The 13186-nt window shown below is 41.4% G+C and overlaps 1 protein-coding gene across 6 annotated transcripts in view; it reads left to right on the top strand.

The window, feature by feature from the left end:
- The window catches only part of LOC119956569 (activating transcription factor 7-interacting protein 1-like), a 204871-nt gene that overhangs the window by 70088 nt on the left and 121597 nt on the right, over positions 1 to 13186 (top strand). Inside the window, exon 1 of one of the 6 annotated variants that reach the window (XM_038783881.1) lies at positions 8429 to 8453. The exons of the other annotated variants lie outside the window; for them this stretch is intronic. The gene's annotated coding sequence lies outside the window, so the exon portion shown is untranslated. Of the gene's footprint in view, positions 1 to 8428; positions 8454 to 13186 lie in introns of those variants that run through there. 6 annotated transcript variants of the gene reach the window in all.

The following is a 13186-nucleotide window of genomic DNA, read 5'->3' as shown; positions in this document are numbered from 1 at the left end:
GTAGTGGTGAGGGACGTTCACCCAGCATCCTCAGTGGATGATGGCTTGACGAAACTCTCCAAGAGCACTGTTCTTAACTTGATACCAACAGTGGCTTCTATCAAGTTCTGTTACATGAGAAATCATGGTTGCTGACAATTTTATTACCCCCGCCCCCAACAGATTCTGCTTCATTTGTTTGACCTCGGCATCTGAAAATCTTCACCGCACAAAATCAACCATTCTTCAAGGCCTGAAAGGAGTCATCTGCAGTATAGACAATGTCCTTGCCCACAGCAGACTCGAGGCTGTCTATAAATTACCCTTTAAACACTTCCAGGAGGCAGGATTGCTGCTGAATGTTAAGTAAGCGACTTCCATTTGGTTCTTGGATCATGTTGTGAAGTGCAACGGCATCACGGCAGACCCACACAAAATACAGGCAATTAATTAATTTACAAACTTGTCATCCAATCTGGACCTCCAAAGGTTCCTGGGCATGGTAAATCAGTGAGTGAAATTTCTGCTCAACCTGGTGCTGGTCACAGAACCTCTGCCACACCTTAAAAAAAGGCCCCAAGTGTGGTGTTGGGAGGTGCACCAGGAGGAGGACAGGTTGCTCTCGCCAGATATCGTGGCTCACTGCCATCCATGCCTGCCAACTATAAACGCAGGGATGCTTTTTCGAGGGGGCTCTGTTCAAAGAGGATGGATACTGCTGACCAGTGTATTACGTGCATAGGGAGTTGTCAGATACCAATGTGGTACGTAGTTCTTGAGAAAGAAGTCCTCTCAGTAATATGGGCTTATGATAAGTTCTCTGACTATATTGTTGGACTAAAAGTAATGAGACTAATCACAAGCCATTGGTCTCTCAATTGGACAAAGTATTTGTCAGGATGCCTCCCAGCATTGAGATTCTGCTTGCATGCGAGAGGGTGTGCGTCCAGGGGAGGCATCAAACTACTGTGAAAGCACTATCCAGGGCCACAGCCAACAATCGTGCGACGTAGACAATCTACAGTTATATTCCCAGATCTTGACAACAGCAAGCTCCAACTAGTACACCAGGAGCAGGTGCAAGATGAAGAGTGTGTCCGCCTTAGTCAATACTGCCAGAGGTTGGTTGCTTGCAGCGTCCAGGTGACAAGGTTATACAAATTTACTTCCGAAAGCAGCAATATTTCACTATTTTTGATCTGCTATTGTATGACGAGCGTTCATACTTGTCTCAGGCTGGAGATTCTACAATGAATCCACCAGGGCCTCTTGGACATCACAAAAGTGCAGAGCATTCCCAGTCCGCATGGGAATTTTGAGAGAAATTCAAACGATGATTTTAAACTGCTATGTACTGCTCAAACCCGTCCGGGCGGGGGAGGGAGGGAAGAAGGAGGAGGAGAGAGTCCTCGCACAGCTCCTTCCCAGATCCTGTGAACATTTGAGAATTATCCTATTCGTATAAAATGCCAAGTCCTTCCTTGTCACTATTGACTATTTCTCTCGGTGGTTTGAAGTGAAGCATTTGCACATCATGACCACCAAAGAGGTCACAAGGTCATTGAAATAAATCTTAGCGATCTGTGACATCTTGGACCAGGTGGTCTCCAACAACAGGCTGCAATTCACTAATGAAGCGAATTACGGATTTCAACACAATCAGCTCCCCACGATGCGGCAGAAGGTGCGGCAGAAGATGCGGCGATTGGCACCTTCAACTTTCCAATGGCACTTTTGACATCTATATCCAATCCACTATTATGTGGATGGGCTCCATCAGGGATGCTGATGGGCACAAAAATTCACCCTATGCTGCTGAATAAATTAATCTCTGGGTTGGTAGTTGGGAACCATCGGAAGGTTCAAGACCAAGAACAGTCTTCTAGACAGCAACAAAATCTCAATTTAAGTAAGGAGTACCGTACTAGGAATCCGCCTAGGCTAAACAGAGTTGACAAGGATTGGATCAAGGACATTGACAGAGAAGACATGATCGACCTGGGGGATGAAGATCAATGATCTTATTTAATACATGCTCCCAGAAGGCACAATCAGGTGGAACAGAAGTAGTTTCCTCATTCCCCATGGTAAACATTCTATCAGACGTGAACCAGACATAGAAACCAGAATAATTGCAACACCAAGTATTACAACTTCAATTCACTAAAGTCAGCCCAAAGCATTTGAGACTACCACTCCTCCAAACTTTAACTAACAGGATCTGGAAGAATCGTAAAGCTTTCTGACCACCTGAATCTGTAAAGCTGAGACTTGGTCAAGGGAGAAGGGATCGCATAAAGTATTATTGTAAATTCTTTTGGGTAAAGACTTGGAAGTGCAGTATTGGGGTGCTCACTACTGAAGGGTTAATGTGGGGCTGTGGAAACAGTGTTGTCTACAGTATCAGGTGCCGGAATGTGGCGACTAGGGGCTTTTCACAGTAACTTCATTGAAGCCTACTTGTGACAATAAGCGAGCATTATATTATTATCATGGAGGGGGTTACACAGGAGGTGTGAGTCTGATAGAAGTCAGCATGAAGATAGCACATAGACAGCACTGTGAACGGAGGAATTTTTAATGTAGAACCATAGAAATGTTACAGCACAGAAGGAGGCCATTCGGCCCATCTTGTCTGTGCCAGCTCGAGGACACCCAGGTGCTACCACCTTCCTGCACCCGGTCCATAGCCCTGTAGCTTACAGCACTTGAGGTGTAGATCCAGGTACTTGAGAATTTAGGGTCTCCAACACCAACTCGGGAAGCAAATTACTCCTACTACCCTCTGCATAAAAGAAAGTTCTTCCTCATGTCCCCTCTACACGATCTGTCACTTATCTTGAATCGATGTCCCCTGGTTCTAGAATTCTCCACCAAGGAAAACCATTTTATCTTGTCCACTCTATCACTTCCCCTCAATTTTGTACACTTCAATTAAGTCACCCCTCAACCTTCTTTGTTCCAAGGAAAATAACCCCAATCTCTCCTTGTAGCTACGCTTTTCTAGCCCTGGCAACATTATTGTAAACCTCTTCTGCACCCTCTCCAGAGCAATTACGTCCTCCTTATAATGTAATCAGAACCCAGTTGTGGCCTCCGTGTTATATACAATTCCAACATATTCTATACCTCTGCCAGTGAAGGAGAGCATTCCATATGCTTTCTTTACAAATGTGTTTCCTCGAACTGCTGCCTTTAGGCACTTGTGTACTTATCTGCTCCACTTCCAATTTATTGTGTACTCCCTATAACTGACCGCACTAAGTGCATATGTGTTAAATTCCATATGTCACTTTATCACCCATTCCCAACCCATCTATATCATTTTGGAGATTCACAGCTATCCTCTACACTATGCACTATTCGGCCAATCTTTGTGCCATCTGAAAATTTCCCAATCTTGTCCCCCACATTCACGTCCACAATCCAAAACACCTTGTCCACGAAGGCTGCGTACTTAGCCCCCCACAATACTCCCTATACACACATGACTGAATGGCAACATTTGGCTCCAATACTATCTACAGGTTTGCTGACGACACAACCTTAGTGGTTCGGATCTTGAACAACGATGAGTCAAAATACAGGAGGGAAAAGTGGAGTGGTGTAACGACAATAGTCTGCACATCCTCCCTGTGTGTGCGTGGGTTTCCTCCGGGTGCTCCGGTTTCCTCCCACAGTCCAAAGATGTGCAGGTTAGGTGGATTGGCCATGATAAATTACCCTTGGTGTCCAAAATTGACGTTAGTGTTGGGTGGGGTTGCTGAGTTATGGGGATAGGGTGGAGGTGTTGACCTTGGGTAGGGTGCTCTTTCCAAGAACCGGTGCAGACACGATGGGCCGAATGGCCTCCTGCACTGTAAATTCTATATAATCTCTCCCTCAACGTCAACAACGTCAACAAAACTGAAGAGCTGGTTATTGACTTCAGAAAGCTCAGTATCGTTCACACCCTTGTCTACATCAATGGTGCCGAGGAGGAGATGGTTGACAGCTTTAAATTCCGAGGTGTGCACATCACCAACAATCTGTCCTGGTCTACCCATGTCAATGCTACAACCAAGAAAGCTCTGCAGCGTCTATACTTTCTCAGGAAACAAAAGAAATTTGCCATGTCCACATTGACTCTTACCATCTTTTTAAAGATGCACCATCGAAAGCATTCTATCTGGCTGCATCACAGCCTGGTATGGCAACTGTTCGGCCCAAGACCATAAGAAACTACAGAGTCGTGAACATCGCCCAGTCCATCTCACGAACCGTCCTCCCATCCATTGACTCTGCACCTCCCGCTGCCTTGGGAAAGCGGGCCGCATAATCAAAGACCTCTCCCACCCGGCTTAGTCATTCTTCCAACTTCCATCGGGCAGTTGGAAGTGCCACATGAGGACACATACTAACCGATTCAAACACAGCTTCTGCCCGCTGTTACCAGATTCCTGAATGACCCTCTTATGGATTGATCTGACGTCTTAACACAACTTCTCTACTATGCTTCACCTGATCCCTGTGTTTATGTATTGACATACATCGTGTATGTTATGTTTGCCTTATGTATTTTCTTTTCATGTACGGAATGATCTGTCTGAGCTATACGCAGAACAATACTTTTCACTGTAGCTCGGTACACATGACAATGAACAAGTACAATCCAAATTGTTAATATATAACACACAATAATGGTCCCAATAAGAGCCCTGTGGAACACCACTTGAAACAACTTTCCATTTGCAAGCGCAGCCTCTCGACCATTACTTTGTTTTCTGTTACTAAGCCAACGTTTTATCCAGTTTGCCACATTGCCCTGTATTCCATGGGCTTTCACTTTTTGACCAATCTGCCATGTGGGACATTAATCCATGTACACAACATCGACTGCACTACCTTCATCAACCGTTCTTGTCACTTCCTCAAACAATTTAATCAAATTTGGGAGGCAAGACCTTCCTTTAAGAAATCCATGCTGACTATCCCTGAGTAGTCTGTGACAGTTAATCCTATCTTTCAGGATTGAATTCTACCAATTTGCCCTCCACCGACGTAAGACGAACTGGCCTATAATTGTTCAACATTTCCTTTGGTCTCTTCTTAAACAATGGAACCATGCTTGCATTTCTTCAATCATCCGGTACCTCCCCAGTGTCTAGTGAGGATTGGAAAATCACCCTCCGAACATGTTATCTCCTCCTTGACCACCTCCAGCAACCTCGGAAACAATCCATTTGGCCGTGGCGACTTATCCACTTTCAAAGATTCCAACCCTTCGGATACTTCCGCCCTCTTTATGCTTTGCCATGCGTATGCTGTTAGTTTTACTTTTAGAATTTCTGCTCCAGTTTCTGAGCAAAAGTGAGTTTCTCAGACTTGCTGAAAGCTTCTCTCCCAGATACTCTGGATAAATCTGTAAGTCACTAAGTGTTTTAAGTGGCATTTGTGTGTGTGTGTGTGTGTGGGGGGGGAAATTTTGGGAGTAGATGGGAAAGTAAGCTCAAAAGACCTTTTTATAACTTAAAATGTTTTTTGTTTTCCTTGGATATTAATGGGGTTAATTCCGTGTTAATAAAGTTTGTTTTGAGATGAAAGATCCTTTGGTGTCAGTGGAATCATTGAGCGAAGCATTCTTTCCTCACAGCTTACAAATTAAAACATTGTTGGGGTTTCATCTGGTTTTCTGATATAAATTGGGGTCTGATCTGCTACTATAACGACTTGTGTATACAGCTATATGTTATTTACAGTTATTTTTCAACAATACAAGCTTTAGACTGTTTCATGAAACAACATACAACTGTACAAAGTTACCTCGTTTCTTGCATAAAACAATGACTACCCTTCACTTTAAAAGTACACCCATTAGTTCTAAACCGCTTTGGGCATCCAATGGTTATGAAAAAGGTGCTATATAAATTCAGTTTTTTGGAGGATTGACTTCCTCAATCAATCTGTCATACACTAGGACTAAGTGAATACGGTAGAACTACCTTGCCTTAATAGTTACAGTATCCCTACTCTGCACGTGACAACTGAAATACAGTCAAGACCTTTCTTACTAAAGCTAGACCGTAACCACTTATTAGGGCCTGGACTGTATTTCTATAACTCTGAGAAGGCATTAGTTGTGAACCCTAGACCCTAGTTGTGAAGCCATACCTTCATAATTTTAACTCCTGTCAAATTACTGTATAATTCCTCTGTTCCAAAATACTCGTAATGGGAATCTGCATTTATGTGGTGCCTATTGCAATGATTTACTGCTTGAGGCAATAATTAAGACTTTTAGAGAAGCTAATTGTTGTGCATGGATAGACAACCAGTGGTTATAACCATCCTGATTTGCTTTATAAAAAATGTAAAATGGGTTAATATACCAATGTTTTAAGGGAAAATTCAAAAACTAACTTGGATATCTTTATTTGTGTTTTGTTCTCTTTACTTGATCAAATATAAATATGGTTTTATTAGTAAAGCATTCCTTTCATTAACACTTGAGCCTTGGTTACATTGGATTGCTTGTACTTGTGGTTGAGGTTTGAGTATTCTTGTAAATCATAGCCCAAAATAAACTTGGAGATCGCTGTTCCTAATGTTGCACCTCATTGCAGTAAACAAATTCCAAATTACAGATTTGTGGCATTTGGTAGGTTGTCGTCATCATCAGGCCCATTTTAAAGCTTTTTCTTGTGTGATGTTAATTTTGAGGCAAACAAATACTTGATGACAGTTTGTCTCATTTCTCTTGTGTACACTGAAACAGGAAACCTGGGTTGTATTGAGCCCAAACCTGGTATGCCTGCTGTACTCTGCAACCACTCTGTGTACTTGTGAAAGGGTTAGGCTGCTGGGTCTAATGTTGCAAGCACTTCAAACCAACCGGAATGAAGGAGAATTATGAAAGCTTGTAATGGATTCGGATCCTACAGTGGTATGGTTATTAGTTCTTGACGCTTAGAATAATATATCACACGTGCATGCGCATTTATTTATTTTTTAAAAATATATTTTTATTCTCCTTTTTCATTTTCTCCCAAATTTACACCCACCAACAATAAACAATGCATGCACATTTATAACTCTCCATTAATTTTCTTCTGGATTTTGATCACACTGGCGAGTAATGAAAATTAGTTAGCAACAGATCTTGTGGTAAATGCAGTGGCTGATTTGTTTTAGTGCATATAAGTACTGGTAATTACATGGGTTCTGATGTGTTAACCAGAGGTTTAAAGAGTCACCTGTCTTCCCTCTGTACAGTCAAAACAAAAAACCCCTCCCCCACACCCCTGCCAGCACAATTTACAATGTCAACACACGATGCAGCAACTTAATTTGACTAAGTTCATGAGAAACGTCTGTTGCAGGGAGGGACTCGAGTCTCTTTTTGTATGCAAGATTATTCATAGAGTAGTTTTGACAGTTGCGTAGTAAGTGACCTTCAGGCATCCAAATAAAAATAGGTGGCTTCGTGCTTCCTTGCGCCATAAATGTGTATGATTGGGAACATCTCAAATGTTAGTGGCTCTAGCTATAATAGTGTTTTATAGGTGTATTTGTGGTGATTATAGAATTGCAAATATGTAAAATTGGATCAATGAAATGATTCTATGCTAGATATTTTCTCCCCTCTTTCTCTTCCTCCTTCCGCGCCCATGCTCTTGAGTGTACACAAAGACTGTATACATGTAACTTGCTTGTATTTGTTGTGGGTGAGAGGCGAAGCGATCGTGAGGGAGCCTAGGCTGCATGTGTATTTGAGGAGGGAGCCTAGGCTGTATGTGCATTCGAGGAGGTTATTTTGAAATGCATCGTCAGGTCACTCAACTAAATGTCATGAGGGAATTGTGAAAACAGGTGGTGTATTAGCTGCTGTTTTGGCAAATATGGTCCGGCCTCTTGGCATGTTTAAAGCTGTTTCATGGCCGAAATTTTGAGGCGTTTGAGAGAGCTGTTGCATCCAGAATGATATTCTATAAGCAGCGTGTTATCCCTGTGCAAAGATGTGTAGCTTCTTCTAATCATGCTAATTGATTAGCGAAGCTTTTTCTACTGCAGTGGACAGAGGTGGGTTCGAGTAAATCAGGTTGGGAAAGGGCATTTAAAAAAATTCTTGCGATCGTTTACATTTTAAAAACGGCCAATTTATATAGCTGGCTCAAGCTATCTGATTGTCACTGAGTTTCTAGCAATATGTCTTTTTTTTTCACACCCTTCCTTTCATTGCCATATAATCACCTCCTTTTTACCCCCTCGGTCTGTTGCCAGGCAAACCTCTCACAGGGCTTACTGCTGATTGCTCAGCCCTGAGCAGTCCCTTATTGGCTGCTGCAGGCTTGGTTATGCAGACCTATCAGGCAGCAGGTATTCACCCACCCCCCTCCCCCCACCCAGTGCTGTGACTTCAAAGAAGGTGAGGTCTTTTTGCTGCTGTTGCTGCGACTGACTGAGTTACAAAATGGCTGCAGGGGGCTCCCTCATGGGTATGTCCAGAATTTTTACATTTGTTTCTCCACAATTTGGAAATTTATTTTGAACTTTATTTTATGGCACATATATATTTCGCAAACTAAATTTACCAACAAAATATATACACAATCCGGGATTATTTTTTTTTTGTTGACACAACAGCCTTTTCCATGCTTCAGGATTAAAGCTCTGCGGTCTGATTGCATTGCACCAGTTAAATAATTAACAGATATAACAATTTTGATATTTCAAATTGAAGAATTGGGGCAATTATTATTTCTTCATTGACTCCTTCCCCTCCCCCAAGTAATTTTATCATCTGTAGCAAGCAAGGATTTTAAAAGTGGAAAATATGCATGATGCATCATGGGATAGATGTAACCGATTTAATTGGAGTCAGATTTTGGCAGCATTTTCCATTAATGTTGTGAAGTAGTGCGGGAGGCAGGGTGGGGTAGCAGCAGATTAGTAGCATGATTACCTGTAACCAGCGTGCACTGGGTTTGTTAAGCGGGTATTTTTATTCTGATTTCATTTTAATTCGCAGTTAACAGCTTTGTGTGAACTAGCTTTTGAAATGGCAATGATTTAAGATGTTGCTTGCATTATCTTTTCTTTTTAATTTTGAGAATTTCATCAGTTTTTGAATGAAGAGCCATCACTGGCAGATCCTTCTTAATCTTAACGCCAAGGTTTTAAGCAAGATGACTTAAATGTCAGCAGGGAGGCGGGTGAAATCTTTTCCCTACTAAAATTCAATTGAATGCATTGTAGATTATGAAAATGAAGATTTGATTCAAGTGCTCTGGATTATTTGGCCTTTGTGTGACACAGTATATTGCAGGAATTGTTAACTGCAGTAAAATAGATTACTGTAAATAGCCCAGAGGGTAGATCCTATCTACCGATTATGGCAGGCCTTTCTGTGTTTGTGCTGGAGGGCAGATGGATGATCATTGTTTTAGCATTTCCCTTTTATCACCTTCAAATTAGAAGGTGAAGATTACAGAATATTTACAAATTGCATTTCACTGTTCTTAACGGTCGCAAAATTTGGTAGGATTAATGTTATGGAAATAATCCTTGCCACATGCCCTTTATTCCATCAAAGGGCAAAAAGGGAGGGCAGCACGGCGGCACAGTGGTTAGCACTGCTGCCTCACGGAGCCGAGGTCTCGGGTTCAATCCCGGCTCTGGGTCACTGTCCGTGTGGAGTTTGCACATTCTCCCCGTGTTTGCATGGGTTTCGCCCCCACAACCCAAAGGTGTGCAGAGTAAATGGCCATGCTAAATTGCTCCTTAATTGGAAAAAATGAATTGGGTACTCTAAATTTAATTTTTTAAAAGGGCAAAAAGGAGCTCATCTCCTGATTGCCTAAATCACTAAGTGAATGTGAACACAACTTGTCTTATCCACTCGGGGCAGCATGGTGGCACAGTGGACCCGGGTTTGATCCTGGCCCCGAGTCACTGTCTGTGTGGCATTTGCACATTCTCCCCGTGTCTGCATGGGTCTCGCCCCACAACCCAAAGATGTGCAGGGCAGGTGAATTGGCCGCGCTACATTTCTCCTTAATTGGAAAAAAAGAATTGTGTACTCTAAATTTATTTTTTTTAAACTTGTCTTATCCATTTGCTATAATGGAACGAATTTATTGCAAAAGTTTTGAAACCATTGATGGCCATGGCTATATTATGGTGAGCTCCGCTTGAAAGATCTGTTGCATGTTCTGCAGCATTTCACTGCACGTTACCAAAAGACCTGCTGTTTACCAAATAACAAATTGTGCAAAACATTATTTTGGGGTTTTGACCAATGAGAGATGATTGACGATGCCATTAGTGCAGAGATTTTTTTAAAATAAAAACTGCATTACTGCAGAGATTTTTTAAAAATACTATATTCCGCTTAATGGAAGTAAATAACATGAAATAAGTTTAGAATGTGAAAACTTGTTTCTTTTATTTAAGTAAACCATGACAGTCTTGCTTATAGGAATAAATTAGGTTCCTTTTCAAAACTGACGTATTGCGTCTTCTGCCTACCTTCTGTCTCGGGGTATAGCTTGTTCAGCCCGTTCAACAGTTCAAATGCTCTGTAGATGCATGTTGAAAAATGTAATTACCAAGCGAATACATTTGAAGATGTTATTTTTTAAAATTCTGGTGATTGATGCACTCGTGCCCAGGAGATCTTGTTACCGTCGTTGAAAACTGCCATTTGGGCTGGTGAGCAAGAGTGCCCTCTGGTGTCGTTATAAGGGGTGGACAGCCAAAGAGATGATAAGACAATGGGGTTTGCTGCATATTTGTTCAGGCAAAATGGCCTTTTTAAAAAATGGAACTTGACCTGCAATTATAACAGCACTAACCATACCCCACTTTGCATTCTGCAGTCAAACCCTATCACAGATGAAATGTTTTCTTTCCTGGAATATCGAGATCCCATGTGTTACATGGGAAGGCCAGGGCCAGCGAAGATTCTGCAGATCTTTTGGCGAGTTCTGCACACTTTTGTGCAGCTATTCAAAATTCCCTTCTTAACATCTCATTAGTGGCATATTGGCAACTTATCGAACCCATTGGCCGCAAAACAATACTTCCAGCTCCAAAGGTTGGGATTGTGACTTGTTCTTTCTACTGTATGCAAGTGGTGGTTCTCGGGTATACTCTGAAAAAAATAAACCGGTTAGATGGCATTCCATCTGTGCACTTTTCTCATGAGAAAATAGTGGGAGAGTTAGCTGGCAGGATGAAGAAATCGTCAAGAGTACAAAGTACATTGTGGGAATAAAAGAAAATATTTCATTCATTTTGACTTTGGGTCAAATTAAGTGACTAATGAGGCACTTTAGGGGGTAGGAACTGAGTACTGGCTTTGAGCACTTTGGATGATAAAACTGAAGCTGTTGAGTGACTGAGAGGAATTGAGGGGAGAAAGAATGCAAATATTTGATAAATCTTAATAGTATGATTCTAAAGCCAGGTGAGTTTTAAGTTGGGGGTCACTATTTGTCGTGCAGCAAGAAACGTCTTTTTGAGAATTGCTAATTAAAGTTTGCTTTCTTGGCAATAGCTGCATCTTTTTTGTTTAAAATTAACTTTACCTGCCGCGTGCAATAGATGTTTGACCATCAGTTTTGGGAATTAGCCTCAATTTAGTAATTTAGTGCACTTTAAAAATAGCCAGTTGCTGGAAAAAAAATTATTTTGAAGTCCATTTAAAAACCATAGGGTCTTCCAAATAATTTTATGTGAATCTTCCTGCCTTGTTCTTTTTGTTTGTACCACCATAACTGCTCCATTCCCCTGATGAACAGGTCTTGCGCAACCAGGGACAACCGCAAAATAAATTTGCCAGAGCAGTCCAGTAAAAGGGCTTGCGCCCTATTATCATGGTTTTAAAAAATGAACTTCTGGCACAAACAATCCTTTACCTTCATTTTATTTGGCACTGCTCTATTCTTTGGTAAAGAATGTTGCATTATTAAATTGCATACCTCATGGAACAAAGTATTTAATCAGCCAGGGTCAATATCCTGTATTCAGTATGCTGATGATGTCTGCCCAATTAAATAAACATGGCCAGATATCTGGTATGTTGTGTTTTGATGCTGAGGGTTAATGAGGCAGAAAATCCTTCCCAAGTGAACACTTGGGAAAACAGGCCAGTTTTAGCAAAGCTCAAACCATTCCTTTTTATTTATGTAGGCCCCACTTTGTTTTGGGTGGAGTGTGTTCTCATGTCCCCTCTGCAGTGGCCGGCTGTCTGATGCTCTTAAATTCCTGAAAAACATACAATGGATTGTGAAAAACACCAGTACAACAAGGGAGACATTGTATGTTTATTCTGTGCCACATAGCAATCAGACGATGTTGGATAAACAGGCAATGACAAAATTGTGGTAGCCTGTTTTGGGCTGTGTAATTATAGGTGAAAGAAGTTTTTTTTTAATGCAGCCAAATCTTTATCTTTACAGCTGCTCTATCTAACATACAGAATCAGATTGTTTCTTCCAGAAAATTCTAGAAGCATTTACACGAGTACCTACGGTCTCCTCTTCACAGCCTCTTTGCTGCTCCCTGTTGGGGTACAGAAGAATATACACTAATTTGCAGTTAGATTCTTTTTGTGTGGTTATTTCCCTCTCTATCTAGGGTTGTGAATTCTGGTATGTTTTCATCAAAAAAAAACCTGCATTCGTTGCTCCCATCCATGTTTCCTTGAGATTCTTTGGTGCACAATGTGAATAGTGAATGGCTTCCCAGTAGTGTAGTACACATTTTGGGGTCGGTAGTTGGGAGTGGAGTGTGGAATTGCGTGCTTTGTCTTTCCATTGCTTAGGTCATCATGTAGTTTTAGGTTGGCATTTTTTTAGGTGAACCAAAAATGGGTGTGAAAGAGCTTACAGGTATCAACTGGCATTGAGCAGTGAGTCAATTCACCTCTCCTTGAAACTATTTTCACATATGCTGTATTGTAATTTTGTTTGCAGTGACTTTTATAAACCTGACTACTCTCCAAATATTCAGTCAACTATTTCTGTAAAACACCCATTGTAAAGTTCAGCTAGCTTGTTTTGTAACTGCGTGGAATGATTTACAGGTCAACATTTTTTTTGTATGGAAATTTTGCAATAAAATGAAGTTGGAGGGTAACATCGGAAGCAATCCTTCTGAATCCAGTGTGGAAGTACACTAGTCGCACAAATCCACCCTCCTTGCCTCTGCTATTAGAGTGTATGCT

Source organism: Scyliorhinus canicula, chromosome 23, assembly GCF_902713615.1.
Source record: "Scyliorhinus canicula chromosome 23, sScyCan1.1, whole genome shotgun sequence".
In the NCBI taxonomy this organism is placed as follows: Eukaryota; Metazoa; Chordata; class Chondrichthyes; order Carcharhiniformes; family Scyliorhinidae; genus Scyliorhinus; species Scyliorhinus canicula.
The sequence above is the reverse complement of the archived record's forward strand: the minus strand, read 5'-3'. Positions and strand labels throughout refer to the sequence as shown.